General features: G+C 35.1%; 1 protein-coding gene and 1 pseudogene across 2 annotated transcripts in view; one reads left to right on the plus strand and one right to left on the minus strand.

Moving 5' to 3' along the window:
* CDC42SE2 (CDC42 small effector 2) overlaps window positions 1-19,410 on the plus strand; it is a 132,695-nt gene that overhangs the window by 37,592 nt on the left and 75,693 nt on the right. The window lies entirely within an intron of this gene.
* On the minus strand, window positions 6,909-7,498 carry LOC122734754 (annotated as a pseudogene).

A 19,410-nucleotide genomic window follows, 5' to 3' on the forward strand; every position in this document is an offset into this window, starting at 1 on the left:
CACACATATCTCCCTTTTAAGCTTCACTTAACATTACTTAATGATCAGAAGACAGAAAATTATTTCTTCAGGGTCTATTGAAAAAATCTTTTTATGCTCTTAACATGTACAAAGGAGAAACTTTATTGGAGTTGCCTTTAAGGAAGCATTTGTTAATGGGTAGAACTAAAGTATTACCTCAATAACTCATCTTGGTAATGAGATGGCCCTTGGATCATCAAAGGCTATGCCAGTAGAACCCAAGCTCTAGTGTGTTCAATTCAATTTAACAAATATTCATTAAGGACTTCTGTGCTAGACACTATATTCTATGCTGGGAATACATGGGGGGAAAATAACTGTCCTCAAGGAACTTAAAATCTTTCTTCTTACTTGGGTGGGAGAAGGGTATAGATGTAGTGGATTCACAGAAAGTATAGTGCAAGATAATCTGAGAAGAAAAAGCACTCACAACTGGGATGGTAAGGAAAAATTTCTCTGAACATTGAAGGAAGCTGGGAATTGTAAGAGACATTTAAAAGCTCTGCTATGTGGGTTTTATGTTCTCACAGCTTAGTCAGATCATCAGTCTAGATTGGTGCTTTCAACAAAATTTAAGGGGCACTGAATTTTTAAGACTAGCCTGCTGTGCTTTTAATTCAGGAAGGAATTAATACAGTCATGTTTGGGGTGGGGGGGATAATCCCAAAATCAAAATCCTACCATATTTTGAATTTTGCAGTCTTTCAAACTTTATAATCTAGCTTCTTTTCCTCACTAAAATTATCCTATTAATGATATAGTAAACTAACAGTTGAAATTAACTTTAGCTCAAATTATTACAAGATTTCTGAGGAGGTACCTAGTTTACTCAGGAGGAATTTAGGCACTAATAGAATTTGGATAAAGTCGATGACTATAAATGCAGATTTATTAATTTTATACTTTTTCCTTAGTATTTGGTATTAGTTTTATTGTTACATGTTTTGAAGACACTTTTTGTCCTGAGATGTTTCCTTTTTCTCTTTTTCTTGAACTGATAAGTATGGATCACAGATTCTCTTTAAAGATGCTCTTAAGGTTTTTGCTGTTGAATTTTGTCAGTGTTGTGGCTTAATTAATTCAGTGAGGTTTCTATGTTAGCTTAGTGTACTCAGCCTTAACAAATTACTGTAACTGCTGTTGTTTTTGCAACCTTTAAAACTTTTTAAAAATTGTGTTATTATACTTTATTTACTTAAAAAAAACCCCTGCTTGTTAACTAACATTTTTGAGGAGCCAGTATGGTTTTTACCTTATTTGAGGAATTTCAAAATTTTCCAGAACAGATGTATTGCCAAGATTTAGATTTCATTTTAAATATAGATAAACACAATATCATATAAAGTTAAGCTACTTTATGGGGGACTTAAAACCCACTTCTGCTGATCTATGGTGCTGAGCTCTTTGATATTTCTTTTTCATATAATAGTTAAAAAATGGAATCACATTTACTTTATTTTACTTCATTTAATCCTACGAGGAGGGTACATATGCTCTGAATGAGCTTACATTTGTTGGGAGCAGGGGCACAGTGTAAGGAGGAGAAACCCTTTGAAAAAAAGATGTAAAAATACATTCAAGGAAACTATGTAAATTAAAAAGTGGAAAGGGCAAAGGGCTCTTATAGTCAATAACATGGGCTCATCCAGAAAAGGATTCTTGGAGGAGATGAATGTTGACTAGTGTTTTCAAAGGTTGGGAGGACATTCCTTATGGCAGAATGCAGTGTACAGACTCCTAGAGAGCAATTCATAGAAAGGGCAGCAGGCAACATTTATAACAATCTTACATAACTGCCAAAAATATACTGACTCTCCTTAGTTCTTTCCCCTCTGCATTCTTTGGGATCCCTCTCTTTGATGTTTGCAAGCTTGATTTACACTGATAGTACAAAGGTTTAATAGGCATTGGAGCAGTGAGGAGAACCAAATTGTCATAGTGGAGTGAAATTTGGGCTGAGAGATCATGATTTCCCATCTCAGATGTTAACTCAGCTTATGGCCTTGGAGAAGCTACTGTTGAACTCTTCTAGGCCTTGATTTCTTCATCTGTAATTTAAGGGCACTTGAGACTAGATGACCTCTGAGAGGCTTGGGGTATCAAAGGCACATGGTTCTGTGAGACATACTTGATGAATTGCAAACTTTCCTTATTCTTCAGCAATGACTAAGTTCCAGTTGCATACTTTAAAATGGAGAGAGTAGTATTATAGTTCAAAAAGTGTTAGATTTAGACATGAGTTCAAATCTAAGCTCTTTCACTTAAAAGGCATGTGACCCAGAGCAAAATCATATGACTTTTTGGTCCCTTTTTCTTATGTGTTAAATGTGAGGTTTGAACTAGTAACCTGTAAGATCTATAATGCCATAATCCGATGATCTCTCATATTTTGTGGAGATTTTCAGTAGGAAGCTGAAAGGGGTTTGTGGGCCTTCTTTATTGCCATTTCCTGCAACTGTAGTGATATATAATAAATATTTTAACTAGTAATGACTATCAAAATTGCTAGATTACAAATTTCAGGAATTACCTTCATTGCCTAATGCCGTGCTTTGCACATAATTGAACAAATGAGTGCTGAATATTTGTATATAAATCCTAACTAGTAGCTATATATAGCCAGTAGGCAGGGGGAATAAAGCACTAGGTATATTCTTGATTTTCAATAAATAAATACATATACAATTGTATATGAATTAACTAGAACAAAGTAAATAAATTTATTAACATGCAATAAATCTTAAAACTTTAAATCTTTAGAAAACACTATGTCCTTTTGCTGTAATGCATCTGCATAATTTAACATTGAGGTCATGCATTCTTTATACATATAGTCTTTTTTTTCTTTTTCACAGGGCAGTGAGGGTTAAGTGAATTGCCCAGGGTCACACAGCTAGTAAGTGTCAAGTGTCTGATACTGGATTTGAACTCAGGTCCTCTTGAATCCAGGGCCAGCACTCTATCTACTGCACCACCTAGCTTCCCCCTATACATATAGTCTTTAATTGAAACTATACTTTTATTACATTAGATAGTAAACCTACATTTGACAAATAGTCCATTTTTCTAAGTCTAACCTGTAGGTTTTCTTTTTATCTTAAATATGTTTTTATTTATTTTGTTAAGTTGTTTTTGTTTTTCTTATTATTTAGTATTTGTTGTTCCCATTACATGTAAAAACAATTTTTAACATCCATTTGTCCTTCATTTTTATAGCAGCTTTTTTTTGGGGGGTGGGAGCAATGAGGAGTTAAGTGACTTGCCCAGGGTCACATAGCTAGTAAGTGTCAAGTGTCTGAGGCCGGATTTGAACTCAAGTCCTCCTGAATCCAGGGCCGGTGCTTTATCTGCTGTGCCACCTAGCTGCCCCCTGTCCTTCCTTTTTGAAGAGGAACAATGACATAATGTGGTGATATCTTGTCTTCCATGTGAATTGGATTTAAGTGAGGCAGAATTGTGCAAAGTCATTAGCCTCGTTTTCTTTTCCAGAGTCATTAAAATCTACTAGCAAGACAAAAGTCAGTATAACTAGCAATGGCCCATGATGCTGAGGATGACCTTGGTGGCTTTGATGTCTGACCAAGATCTAAGCACTCCATAGTGCATGATTCAACAACCTTCCTGGCCATTGGAAAACATAGTTCTCATCCATCCATTCCCCCAAGGAGGTTTTTACATGCCTGGGTGGAAATATCCCCCTAACTCATTGACCATTTTGAGGCCTGTTGTATACATCTATCTGGTTTAAGTTTCTGGCTTCATCTGCTGAGACAGTTTTACTGGGGTGTGACCATTGTGCATGCTATAGCTTCTTGGAACCATAGGTGAGAGTTGGGTGGATATCAAAGGTATCTAATTAAATATTATCCAATTACATGTAAAAATTTTTAACATTCATTTAAGAAAAAACATTTTGAGTTCCAGATTCTAACCCTTCCTCCTTCTCCCAGCTTACCTTCTTGACAAGGCAAGGAGTTTGATATTGATTATACATGTGACATCATGCAAATATATTTCCATATTAGCCATGTTGTAAAAGAAAACAGTAAAAAAAAAAAGAGAAATAGAGAAAGTAAAAAAAGTATGCTTTAATCTGTATTCAGAGTTTATTAGTTCTCTCTCTGGAGGTGGATAGCATCTTTCATCATGAATCCTTTTCTTGATCAAAGTAGCTAAGTCTTTCACAGTTCATCATCCTTACAATATTTCTGTTACTTTGTACAATGCTTCCGGGTTCTGGTCACTTTTCTTTGTATCAGTTCATGTAAGTCTTCCCAGGCTTTTCTGAAACCATCCTGTTGTCATTTTCAATGGGGCTTACGTCAGGTGAGTTTCTAGGCAGTTGGAAATCAAATGAAATATTTGTAAAGTGCTTAACCCAGTACATAAATTCAACACTCAACTGATAGAATTAACTAAATTTGGGGAAACTGGCTCAATCTGATTTCACCTGGTTAGATAGTTTGAGTCAACCAAGTGTCAGTAGAAGCACACTTACAAGACCATTGTTATTGTAAAGTAAAATAATGCCAAAATTATTGTTTTTCTCAAGTAAATTTCACACCACTTCATTATCCTCTTGAAGACTGGCTATTTTTCCATGAATAGCAGAGAATGATAATTTGATTATTTTACCTATATGATAGAATTTTAAACTCTGTTAGGGTAGAGATTATTTCATTTTTTTAAATTTGTATCCTGGGCATATAGTACAATGTCTGGTACATAAATACTTGTTGATTGATGGATTGGGCATAGAAGAAATTGAAACACAAAAAGAAGTAGTTGGTACTTAGTAGAAATTAGGACTCAAACTCTAGGTCTTTGTACTTCCACCAGACCACAAGAAACAGAAAGCTTTTGAATTATAGTTCCATATATGGTAAAAGTTTATTTTGTAAATTCAAATGGAAAGAAGGCTGCTGTCTTATATAATTAAGCTAATAATGGTAACTGACAGAACTCGAATTAAATGTAGTGGTTAAAGTCGGCCTGGAAAATAATGCTGTTTGCTCATTTTTTCCTCTTTGGTGTAATTGTTTTGCTAAATTTTTATGGTAGATGCAGAAGGAAGTGGAATTATATGTGGTGCAAAAAACATCTAACTATGACGGTTTTAACCTTACATTGAATCTGGTTTCATGTCCTTTTTAAAATAAATTTTCAGCACAATTTGAAGTTTTAGCAGTGGGATTTAGAGAAGTAATCCAGCAGATTCATGATATGTATTTTGTTTTACTATTCACACTGTAAACAATTTTATTCATATTCATACATAATCCTTATCTCAGTTGACCAAGAATCCCAATGGTTTCCTATCCCTCCTATTGAATAGGATCTTAAAAATCTACAAAATATAATATTTTTAGTGTCTTTTTCTTACTGTGCTTTGATATACATCAATATATCAAGCATCTGTAATTTTGTCACTGTGTCATTTCCTCAGTGAAATTGATTTGAAACCTTTCAGTAATGTAGTCATAGAGAGCTGAATTTCAGGGAGGCTAAGTCACCTGACCATGATCACAAAGCTAGTCGATATCCTGCTGTCAGATACTAAAGTATGTTGCCTCACCACATCATTACTATTTAACAGTTGTATCGAAATTCAATTTATCTGCAAAGGTAATTAATTTGTTTTAAAAACAGAAAGAAGATCACCCATTACCACGTCCTGGATGACCAGTTGTCAGATATGTTATAGTGGGAATTCCTTTTGGATATGGGCTGTTGAGGTACTTTCAAAGTTTCAAAACTCCAATTCTACATTTTGTACAGCTTTGAAAAGTTTTTAAATGTTTGGAAATTTTTGTGAGCTTAGAAAAATTGGAAATGTTTTAGTATTAGAATTTAAATGTAAATAGTGTCCATTTCCCCATTCTAAGGAAATAGTATATTTCATTTACATTAAATTTTGGTTATATAAATACTATTCTGAAAGTTGTCTTTTTTTTTTAACATTTTCACTGCATTGGTAAATTTTTTAATATATAATATAAGCATATAAATTCCTCTTGTAGAATTGGGAGCTTGTTCCTGCTATAATCAGAATCAATTGTTAGCATTGGAAGAGACCTTAGTGAACATCTGTTTGCTTAATTGGTTGTTGTCCTTCGTTATCCAAGGATCAAAAGGACATCACTATGTTGGAGTCAAGGTATAGTCTTTCCGACTGTGGCTGATTAGACTGATCCGAAGTTAGAAAGCTCTACCACAGGCTAGGTACAAATAGTTTATATGAACATTTGGAATGTAGATGTCTCTAAATTTGCACATCTTACATTTATTTTGAGCTACTGCAATTCTGCATCGCTCATAGAGTACAGAGCCTTCTTTGAAGTGGACATGCTATGCTGGGCAGCCTTGTGCCAGTGTCTCCTGTGTCTCACAATCAATTCCAAAACTTTTCAGGGAGACCTTGAGAGTGTCCTTATATCACTTTCCTGACCACCATAGGAGCGCCTGCCTTGTGTGAGTTCTCTGTAAAATAGTCTTTTAGGCAAACGTACATTTGGCATTTGAACAAGCCTTTGGAGTTGTGCTCTCTGTAGTAGAGTTTGAATGCCTGGTATTTTAGTTCCAATAAAGAATCTCAGTGTCCAGTACCTTATCTTGCCAGATAATCTTCAGAATCTTCCCAAGACAATTCAAATGGAAGTAGTTCCATTTCCTGGCAAGGCATAGGTATACTTTCCAGGTTTCACAGGCATACAACAATAAGGTCAACACAATGACTCTATCAACCTTCAGTTTGGTAGTCAGCCTAATATTTTTTCTTTCCTACATTTTCCATTGGAGCCTCCCAAACAATGAAATAGCTCTAGCAGTGCGTGTGCAAATGTGCTGGAAAGTATATTGTGGAGGTAAGTGAACTTAACTGTGATATATTTTTTTTAACACTTCGAGGATCATTTTATTGATCTTTTATAGAAAACAGGACTTTATTTGCCAGGAAGGATGATGCCATCGTACTTCTGCTGGAACCAGCGCATGGCTTCCTCTTTGCCAATTCTGTGTTTGGCCCCGATGCAGCCTGCCCTCCGCTTTTTGTCTGCAATGCTGAAACTGGGCCTGCCCAGCACCACATGAAGTCCAAGCCGTAGATGCCAATGCTTGGGTCTTATTTAATCCCCAGGTCGATATGCTCTTGGATCCCAAAGCCAAAGTTGCCTGTGTCTGAGAATTTATTTTTCCTTAACTCGTATTATCGCACCTTCAGCCCCTTCTCCAGAATCTCTTCAGCTTTGGCTCCATGGATTGTACAGTGAACTGTGATCTTCTCATTTCTCCCGATTCCAAAAGATCTGACAGTATGGCGAGCTTTGGAGAACACTGGGGTTTGGCCTGTGAGCTGCTCTAACACTTTGGCAGCCCGGGTCAGGCGATCCCCACTCTCCCCAAAACAGATGTCAAAGCAGAGCTTTCGGATGCGCATTTCCCACATGGGGTTTCCTTTTTCATCTTGATCTTGCACCATGGTGGAAAACCCGAAGCTTAACTGTGGTATTCAGAATTTCTCTATTTGCTGTAACTGATGATTCCATGTATGGATGGTGTGGTGCTGGCTGGTAGAGAAGCTGTATTTTTTTGGTGTTAATTGTCAGGCCAAAATTATCACAAGCAGCAGAGAATTGATCCATATTTTGTTGCATCTCACCTTCATAGTACATTGAGGGCATGATCATCTGTGAACAAAAAATCATGCACCAACTCTTCTTCTACTTTAGTCTTGTCTTGTAGTCTCTTCAGATTAAGTAGTTTACCATCAGGGTGGTAGTTGACCTTGTTGGCTGTTTTTGTCCTCATCGAAGGCTTCTGACTGCATTACTGAAAACATCATGCTAAAAAGCATGGGAGCAGCACCGGCCCTGGATTCAGGAGTACCTGAGTTCAAATCCAGCCTCAGACACTTGACGCTTACTAGCTGTGTGACCCTGGGCAAGTCACTTAACCCCCATTGCCCCGCCCCCCCCCCAAAAGCATGGGAGCCAGCACACAGCCTTACTTTACTCCACTGGTGCCCAGGAAAGCATGAGAGTAGTGTCCATTATCCAGAAGCTGGGCAAGCTGACCATCATGAAATTGACATACAATACTGATGAACTTCTCCAGGCAACCAAATTTTGACATAATTTTCCATAAGCCCTTGTGACTGACAGTATCAAAGGCACTGGTCAGATAAACAAACACTGTACAGACCTATTGTTCTGCTCCTGGCAGTTCTCCTCAAGTTGTCGGATAGCAAGTACCATAGCATCTGTTTCTTGGCCCTTTCTGAAGCCACATTGACTGTCAGGTAGATGACCATTTTCCAGGTAAAGGACCAGCCTATTAAGGAGGACTCTGGCAACAATCTTCCCAGCAGTGACTAAAGAGAGATTCCCCTGTGTTTGGTCACAGGATAACCTATTTCCTTTTCCTATACAGAGAGGGACAATGGAGGTGTTCTTGATCTCCTGGGGGATAAACCTCTTCTTGCCATAAAAGCCAGAAAATTGCTGTAATCATCAGGTAACTTTGTGGATGAGGAAACTGTTGCCTTGGAGATGGTGAATGACTTTCACAGATCATGGTGCCAGTGACTGCAAGATACAGAAGTTGAACTAGAAAATATTAATTTTGTACATCTTCAGGTTACTAATAGTCATTGTCATAGTGTACTTCTTCACTCAGCAAGGGAAGCAGTAGGTGATTGTATAGTAGTAAAGAGGTTTCAATCTAATTAGAAACACAAGGTGCAAGATTCAGGGAGAGGGCAATAAAAAAGGTGCTGAGAATACGGTGCCTGCCTTGAAGAAACTTAAGTGATTGGCTGTTGGATTCTTGGATCATCTTGCAGAGATGTTCTGATAGCAGTGATGTCCCCATATTCAACAGCAGCAATAATAATAGTAATTAACATGCGTATGGCATTTTAGTTTTACAAAGCATTTTACATAGTTTTATCTTTTATCATCCTTATAATCACATGGAATTATTATAATCATTTTGCAGATGGGGAAAGGGAGGCTTCTAATGCTTAAGTGATTTCCCCAGGGTCATACAGCTAATAAAGTGAGAGACTGAATTTGAAACCAGATCTTACTATGTTCCAGATAGATACTTTTTCTACTCTCTGTGTTCTAGACACTCTTTTTACCAAACCACACTGTCTTTCTGAGAGAAAGAACTCTGTACAGAGATTAATAGACCTTCTGTGTTACTACTGTATTTTGTCTCCCTACCAGGCTTATCATTTCTTTTCCAGACCCTCATTTCCTCTTTCTGTTTAGGTCATCTGTCTTATGATAATATAATTTCTGTTACTACCTCTATTGATTGTTACCAAAAGGATTGCCGCCATATTCCCCCTATATGGTTCCTAGATTCCATTACATAAGTATATCATATCCACTTTTGCTATTCACCACCCCACATCTAAAAAATTTTCCTTCCTTTTCCTCTTACCTGTCTGGAACAATATTCCGGTCATGGGTCTTAGCACATCAGGCTGAATTTGCTTCTTTGAAATAGAATCTTTAGTTCTTATTTAGTACCTATACCTTATGCATTTGTATGTAGACATATGGTGTCATGGATCAGGGACCTCGGTGTCTAACAAGTCCAACCTCTTCATTTTACAGATAAGGAAACTAAGGCATTGAGTAGTTAAATGATTTGCCCAGGATTTTACAGGTTGTAAGCTTTACAGGAGGGATTTGAACAGAGTTCCTTTGATTCCAGAGCCAGTTCTTTCCATTGTTATATTCTGCCTCCTTTCCTGAATGTTTTCTCTTGTAAGCTTCTAGGTATTTCTGCTGTTATCTTTTCCCCTACTTTTGTAACTACTTAGGTCCCAAGAAGAAAAGTGACTTGATAGTCTTACCTAGCTAGGAAACAGTTAAGTCTGAACTTAACTGTTTCTTTCATATCACAAGCTCCAGAGTGGTACCAATTGGTATTAACCTAGTAGTCTATTTAAAAATTATTTAACCTAACCCTCTAATATCTATGGTTTTGGTTTTTATATTTTTTCACTGGCAGCTGGTTAGCTTGGGGGTTTTGAATTGGTATTGAATTTCTCAACTTTTGGTTATTTCTCCAAAATTGTCTGGAAGTAATTACCTTGTGTTTAGTTATGTAGTTAGTAGTCTCAGAATAGTTCCTCCTGGACAACTTCACCAATTATATAAACCACTACCTCAACAATGGGAATGAACAGGCACCTTTGTTGTAAATCTCAGCACAGAAGTCAAGGTTTTCATGGGTATATCCCTGGATGCAATTCCTTTGTGGTTTTGATTAAAGGACATTTTTCTGGGTAATATGGAGATGTATTCTGCTTGCTCTGTATAACACCAGAATCAAGTTTTATTATTAACTCATTTAGGAGTCAAATCCTATGGTTAAAGTGTCTGTTTTTCATTCTATCTTTGACACCATCAGTTAATGCTTTCAGAGATATACAGGGTGTGTTTTCAATGAAAAACTCTTGGAGAACTACGTGGGTTCATGCTGATGGACCATACCAACCATACTGGTTTTAGGTTAGATGTGGACATTTTCTCATTCAGGACCAAGCCCTCTGCTTCTTGGAAGCACTTTAAGATAATATTTGAATTGCCAAATTTACAAAGACATTCACCGTTTGTGCTGTATTAATTTGATGCTTGGATTTCTTAAGTGTGACTTAAAGGACAATTTGCTTGCCTAAAATGCTCCAGATATTCACTGTTTCTGGAATGCTTTAATTACATGCTTGCAAGCTTGGAAACATTTGTTTCTGTGACTTGAAATATTCATTGTATTTCCAAATTCTTAAAGGGGAGTATCTTTTCTTTCCTCAATTTATCTAACAATAAATCACCCAGGGAACAGAGAGAACAGGCAATAATTAACACCAAAGGATTTTGCTAGCCTCATCATTTTTCTCTAGAATAATTAAAATTCCAAGTTTCTTCAATATTACATGAATTCAAAAGATGTGCCACATAAATGTTATGTAATGGTTAATAAAAGCTAATTTCTATAAATTATTCTAACTTTATAGCTGGCGATTCTATTTGTTTTATACTTCATAGCAAAAAGTTTTATCTTCGTAGTTGAATCAATTTCACTTCTAACTTTTCTGCAAGTTGAATTTAGTCACAAATTGTCATTCAGGAATAAGAACAAGCAGCTGGTTAGGATTTCAGCACAGAACAAACAGTACTGGAGATTCTAATAAAAAAATGGAGGAGTGTAGATTGCTTTTTCAGTCTTCTCATTCTCCACCTCTCAAACTCCCATAACCAGATTTTAAGTTTTGACTTCTGTGCTCAAGAAACACAATTTGTAAACAAATATTCTATTTCTACTGCATGTTTAAATTTGTAAATTTGTAAATTTTAGAACTCAAACCTGTAAATTTAAATTTTGGGTGTCTTAATTCAACAGTTTCTGAGATCATTAACAAAAGCTTCTATTATACAATGTATCCATTTTTCCTTTCAAATGTTTTTTTTTTTAATCATGACTTTTTCCTCAAAGTCTGGCACTCTGCCATTGTGTCTCTCTAACAATGGCTATGATATATTTACATTTACATTTTTGGCTGAGGGTTTTTGAGAACCTTTTGGCACATTGGAAGTTTCCTTAGGATGTTATATTCCTTGCATGATTGTTCATATGTAAATAGTTATGAGTGAGTTGCTGGACTCCTTTCATTTAGAGGTAGTATGTGTCTATTTTAGTGGAGAACTGTGCTGGTCCTAGTGTAGCTTAGAAAAGAGTGCTCTATCCTCACTATTTGAGCTTAGAAAAGATAATGAAATCCTTTGTGAGTGTCTCTTCCCCCTGCATCCCCCCTCCAACTCTCATCCATAAAAAGACTTGTATTTCAACCAGAATTGGCTGTGCAGCTGCAACCGTGGTAACAAGACTTAGGAAAAAAGAATTAGGGCAGCATTCCAAAAATCAAGGCAGAGAATAGTCCTATTTGGAACTGAGTAAATGAAAATGGTAGCAGAATTTGGGGATATCAAGACCACCATCTTCTTTGGCATGGTGGAATTTGACCTACATTTTTATATTTTACAGAAATAAAAAGGTGACTTTTGATCTTTCCAAGAGTAGATACTCCTCTTTCCTCCAATTTAAAATAACAGTAATCTAAGTAATTATAGGAGTAAAAGAAACCTGTTGTTAGATGTAAAATATTTCTGTATAAATGTACATTTTGAAACTTTAAAAAACTCGAGAGATAAATCTTAGATGATTTATATAGGGTACCCCCCCAAATTATATAACTTTCAAAAAGGTTTTATTGATGCCTGGTTTAAAGGTATTAATCTTAAATTTCTGGATAAATGTTTAGACAGAGTACTAAAGTATTTAAAAACCTATATTTTTAAAAGCTTTTGGTTAAGAAGAAAAGTATTGTTTATGAAAATTTTACTTTAACAGTATGATAATTTACAGGAAAAACGCTGAAATTAGGTAACAGAAGTGAAGGAAATAAAATAGATCTCATTAATTACCCAGAAGTTTTTTTCTTGGTGGGGGGGGGGAGAGATAAAGGTGGGGAAAGGATTGGGAGTTCTCTTATGGGTCTTCCAGGAGCCTGGGAACTGTTAGAATAAAGGAAGAACAAGTGACCTGTGACCTAAAAAAGTAGACAGAGTCCTTTGGGAAAGTAACTTTTCATCCTGTAAAGAAATCTTCCTGGACTTTCTTAACCCAGGACATAAAACTTCCTACCCATCATTCTTGAAGCCTGCAAAGTGAACTGAATCTCCTCATCTTCCAGAGACAAAGAAAGAAACAATGCCCTGAAATTGTTAGGACCAATTTCAGCCCTTCTCTTCCTATTCTAATAGAAAGGAATGTGCTTAGGATAAATATTGAATCCCAAGTCCTTTTCAGAAGACTATTTGCTTGATTTCTAAGTGCTACTGATGTTATTGCTGAAATGTATGGCACAGACGTGTGTGTATATGTGTGTACTCGCATGCATGATATGCTTTCATTAGGTTAGGAAAATAGTAAGGACTTTGTATGTCCTTTTCCTACAGTTACCTTATTTCTAAGGTATCTACCCTTCTAACCAGACTAAATTCTTTTGATATTGTGTCCTTAATTGACCAGTTCTTAGGCCCACTGATTTCTGATTAAGGCTTATTGCTCATTTTGAAGTTCCTAGGTCTACCAACTGGTAAAATATATTGATTAGACTTGCTTCACTGACTTAGAAAGGAAACAAATAAGTTGTGTGTTTTTTCTGTAAGATTTCTAGTTCTATGAATAAATCTATTACTAATGCTGATTGTTTTTGAACCATGTTGCAAAGAACACTTCTCCTTTAGGTTAGGGTGTTATTTATACCACTTACAACACGAACCAATAGCAAATTTTAAAATTTAGGTTCTGGGCTTAAGAAATATAAGTTGTGAATGGATATTCTTATTTTGTAAGAGAATCTTGAAATTATCGATCTGGCAAGTGTACAGTTTGGTGTTTTTATTCCAAAGTTTTACTACTGATTGAAATGTTTTAATGGACTTTAAATAATTTAGCATTGGTGTACAGAATAATGGTGAAAGTTAATCTCATTAGCCATCTTGATTTAATTAAATGTGTAATAAACTTTTAGCAGCATCTCTTTTACATTTTCATTAGAAATTAAGTGTAAAAGTAATTATCAGAAATTTCTTGAGCAGATATACATACTACCAAAGCTGCTTATAAGTATTTTAGTATTGGAGTAGATTTAGAGGCATTTAATTACCTGTCAGAGAGGAAAGAAAAAATAAAGATAGAAGGTTCCTCATTAAGGCTGGTTCTGTCACACACTTGGTATGAAAATGCAGTTTGCCTAAAAATACCATAATAGTAACATAGGTAAGGGCAACATTTAAAAAGTAGATAGATGCTAAGCTGTAAAAAATATACAAAAGCTAAAAACAGAACAGATATTACCAAAGTTCACAAACCTGACAGTGAAATAAAATAATACTAATGGAAGGAAAAAGGTTAAAATAGTATAAACGTGCTTTAAAACACCAGATGGTAATAAAACATTTAAGCCAAATATCCTATTATGAAATAATAAAATAATTTAAAAAATGCAATCTTCCTACACAGACTTTGTCATTCTAAGAACAGAACCCATGATACATAATTTGTAGTACTCTTCTGCACCTGTTACTTTAAAATTTTGTTTTTAATAAAAGATACTATGGGGCGGCTAGGTGGCGAAGTGGATAAAGCACCGGCCTTGGATTCACCAGTACCTGAGTTCAAATCCAGCCTCAGACACTTGACACTTACTAGCTGTGTGACCCTGGGCAAGTCACTTAATTCCCATTGCCCCGCCAAAAAAAAAAAAAGATACTATGTTATACTTAAATGATTGCTCAAGCACATATCAATGAAAAAGTATCAAATAATATAGAGAGCCATCATAATATATGAATACCAAGGGCATGGACATTCAAAACATCTACAGTTTGCAGGAAAAAAATAGGACATTCTTAGTTGGATGAAATGCTAAGGATCATCTGATAACAATAACCTTTCTAAGTAGGTGACTTCTGTGCCTAAGTTTAATGGCCACAGAAATTAATTCACTCCAAAGATGCTTATTTTAACAAAGGGCTGTGGTGGGATGTCAGAATAGAGTTAAGTAAATAATTCCAGATTGTATCAGATGAGTTGTCTATAGTAAAACATGTTCAGTTACTAACCATGCTCAAATGAACTGGATATTACACCCACATAGACCATTTGTTCTCAAATCCTCTTTTAAACCCTTAAGCTATTTGCTTGCATTTCAGAGCATGCTCTATATACAAGTGTTAACCCCATATTAAATAATACACCTAAGTAAAAAATTGGAATTCCCTTTGAGGTAGCACAGGATATTCCATAAATTATTTTCCTTTAAGATTATTCCTTTTTTTTTTTTAACAAAACTAGAGATGTTTTAGATTTAATTAGGAACTAATTAATACATATATTCTGGTCCAACAAATTTACTTTATTGTCTAATTATTCCCAGGCAGATGACAAAGCCAAATATTATTCATTTACTTAGTTGTTTGGAGCATGGAATCTCAGATTGAAAACAGCAGGAGGTGCTTATATATTGCAACAACAATTATATGAAGAAGGACTTGCCCTGGTTATAGAGATTCTTCTATTAGAGGAAGTCAGGACCACTATTGCAGCCTCCTGGCCAAAGCCCGAGGGCAAAGAACAATGGAAGTATCCTTAGTTCTAATTGATTTCAGGTGAGAATAGCATAAGCAGTCTAGTGTATGACCTGATAGCACAGCCAGGCTCAGAATTAACCAGGTGGGAAAATGTTTTGTATGGGAATCTAAGTCAAACCTTAACCTTGACCTTAACCTTCCCAGGAGCGTCAGTCTAACCTTATTCAGAGGGATAGATATCCACTGGCCATAGATCACAGACCTCACACCCATTGACCTTCTGGCTATTTCACTGAAGAGGTGAAACATTGACTTAGGGGCACAAAAAAACCGAAAAAATGAAGCTCGAAAAGAAAATTCATGGTCCCAAAAAGATTTCACTCAGCAAAATTTGACTAATTACAATGGAGTTGGACAGTTATTATCAACGCTGTCAAGCTGTTGCAATAAATTAGCTAACCAAAAAATCATATAAAATATTTCGTTTAACCTTTTCTTTGAATATTCCCTTTTCTCTAATACAGTTTAAAACTCAACCTGATATAAAAAGGCAGTTATTCGATTTTAATAAAGTAATCACATTCTGTAAGTTCACACAGATAGTGACATATGATAGATTGCTAACCCTTTAAAAGCAAAAATATATATTTTAAGACCAGTCTATCCAGACTAAAGTCGGTTAAAGATGTAATGTCAGTTTAGACTATTCCAGATGCAACTTTGTAATTCACAATAAACAGTCCTATACTACAAATTCCTACTTACTCCTCCCTCTCATCAAGGAATGTTTGCAATGGGGGAGGGGATTTAGTTTTCTAAGTGGAGCAATGCACAAATTCTTTCATAGTGCTGCACAATTTTTATAAGTGATAGTCAGATGACTCCAAATAAAACTTCCTTTTTACTATAGACACACGTGCATGTTTCCAATTTCTTAAATTATAATACTTCAGAATATTAACAGTTTTCAAACATTTTCCTTTCTTTTAACAGTTCAATTCATAATCTAGCAACATCCAGATTAGAAAAGAAGCTGTGTTCCTAACAGCATAATTTCACAATATCATAAATAATTTTATGGATTTGAAACTTGAAACAAAAGCCATTACTAGTCAGGTGATTTCAGTTCCGTTGAATGCATTTCCTAATTCCCTTATATAGAAAACTATTCTTCCTATGTCATGTAACTCTAATACAATTTAACAAATTTAGGTAGAACTTACTTCCTTTTACTAAGTTTCAAAATACAAGGTTGCAGTTATTTTTCATTAACAGCACTAGGAAATGCATGTACAGCTTTTACCAATTTAGTCTCATAATTGTTATTATGTTAGCTCAAAGTATGTTGGACTAAGTATCATAAGCCATTGTTGTTAAAATTCCTTACTCTGAGATTTCAGGTGGAGGACTGATTTTTTTAATTAATTCATTCATTTATTTGTTTTTGGCTCAGGCAGAAAGCCTTGAGAAATTTGATCTGATGTTGGCAGAGCATGACATATCTTAGGTCCTTGGGTTTTCACAAAGAGTTAATAAAATGAATGGAGCACTGAAAATCAAAACAACCAACATTTATGTAGTACTTGATGTATAATATGGGCAAGGCCTGATGTTAAGTACTCTTTAAACTAGAGGTTCTTAAAAAAAACACAATTCTGAAAGGTGGGTAGGGAAGGACTACTAGATACTTATCTAATGTTGTAGCAAACTAAGAAGTCAAAGCATCAGAAATTTTTCCTTTTATAATTTCTACTTCTTAACTAAAATTAAATAAATATATTATAAATACCTATTGCACTTCTAAATGAACATCTAAAAATATTTACCATCATTCTTTTAACAACTAAATCTATGATTTAATCTATAACCCAAAAGAATACTGGTCTAAAAAGAATTTACAATTTTACCAATCAATTCTAAGATAATAAATTATCAAATCAATCTTTTGGTAAACTGAGGTAACTTGTTTTAAAATCACACAATTAACAAATTTCCAGCTCCATGCAGGGTTTTTTTTTTGTTTTTTTTTTGTTTTTTTTGGTGAGGCAATTGGGGTTAAGTGACTTGCCCAGGGTCACACAGCTAGTAAGTGTCAAGTGTCTGAGGTTGGATTTGAACTCAGGTTCTCCTGAATCCAGGGCTGCTGCTTTATCCACTGTGCCACCTAGCTGCCCCAATCCATGCATTTTTAACAGTCTTAAAGCCAAGTAGAACAATAAATTCTGACTTATCAAAAGCATTTTATTAGGAGAGATATTTTTCTTAAAATGAGATCAGAATAAATTCAGTAACACCTGGATCTATTTTCCAAATGATATAATGCAGAATCTCAAGTTATAATTTCAATCATTTAGTATTGTGAGATCCTAGCTAGCTTTCCCTACACTGAGGACAGGTAAGGTGACCACATTTAATTTTACCCGTCACAGTATTATGTGTTTCACAAAGCATTTCATATTATGGGGCCCACAATTTCTGGTTAATCCACTGCCACAGATTTTAACTGTCAATCTGATATTAAGTTTTAATCTACCCAATCATCCCATGTAAAAGCACATTTTAATTTAATTCAAAACTATGTTTTACAGTTACTAATGGCAATGTTTAAAATCACAGGAAGAACTCATTGCTTTCAGTTTACTCATAGCTCTGTAAATTTCTCTTATTTACTTTTTAAAAAACTGAAATTGTAATTTCTATATTTTCATAGTTTTACATAAACTTCCCATTTAAATAAAGCCAAAACTTCCTTCAAATTTTTCTTATTTCTTTCATGTTCTAATAGTATTTCAGACTATTATTCTCTAATCCTTACTTTGAGTTCCTCCTTAAAAATTTAGTCAACTTATTAACAATTTTTACTTTATCTAAAATCCAATCAGTTACAATTTTGCTATTCCCTAAGAACTAGAAGTTCCAAAAATCCTTTAAGATGTTCTTAGCAATGCTAAAAACTTTAACAAAAATTTGGTCTATTCAAATAACAAGTTCTGGGTATGTTATTCAGAGAAATAACATAAAGCAATTATCCAAATAAATTTCATGTAAATTTCAAGTTACTTTCTTAAATAAACTTACCTTTTTTATAGGCAAGAAGCAAACTAGTCCTCAAAAATTCAAATACATAATTAATCTATTATAAAAATAGCTAACAATTTCATTTAATTTATGGAAAGATTTCTAAGTTCGAAACACACATCAATTCATAAGTTATTTCTAAATTGAGTTCTACTTTGCTTGAATTTGTAAAACTTCCAAGTATCCAATTAGATTTTATAATCAAATTCTATTTACATTTTGGTTGTTCCCTGATTCACACAAACTTTTTTTTTTTTTTGGCAGGGCAATGAGTGTTAAGTGACTTGCCCAGGATCACACAGCTAGTAAGTGTCAAGTGTCTGAGGTTGAATTTGAACTCAGATCATCCTGAATCCAGGGTCCGTGTTTTATTCACTGTGTCACTTAGCTGCTCCCCAAACTTTTTATTTAACATTTAAAATTCTGGGTTGGTGGCCAAGAAACCAGACAGTTCCCCAGATTCAAATTGAATGTACTCTACAAAACTTAATTTTGGGGTTCAGTTAAACCTGCATTTACTTTGCATAGCAGAGGTTTGTATAGCACAGTGAGCAGTAATCAAAGGAAAGGGCATATTCAAATTAATTGGTTGGGGAGGGGAAAAGGGATCATCTTCAGAAAAGAAGTATCAGTTGCTTTTCTAAATTTTCTTGTTGCTGTTTTTTTCTATTTTGGGCTCCCATTATGTGTAAAAATTCTTAAAGTGATCCAGGCTTTCAGTTTCCACTCCAGCTAGAACCAAAGGCAAGTGTACAGTTATTACCATACTCTCGACTTTCCTGCTGCTCAGACAACCATGAGGGAGACAAGAAAAAAAAATTGGCTTGCTTTTTATTTATGGACACACACACACACACACACACACACACAGAGCATACTTAACACAAATGGCATTCCACAAAGACAGACAAAAGTAAAAAACATATACCCAGGAGCCGTCCTTTTAGAGAGATCTGTTAGAGTGGCCACATATGGTCCATAATTACAAACCCAGCAACTGTTCCTTTTTAAGGGGACTTGTTGGAACAGACCCAAAATTGCCTATGGGTCTATTAACAAAGCCTAGATCAAAGAGCAGGGAACTCAACTGAAAAAGAAATAGGAGTTCAGGAATTTAAGAGCTCACTTACCCAAGTTGAAT

The sequence above is a fragment of the Dromiciops gliroides genome, chromosome 1 (genome assembly GCF_019393635.1).
Source record: "Dromiciops gliroides isolate mDroGli1 chromosome 1, mDroGli1.pri, whole genome shotgun sequence".
NCBI lineage: Eukaryota > Metazoa > Chordata > Mammalia > Microbiotheria > Microbiotheriidae > Dromiciops > Dromiciops gliroides.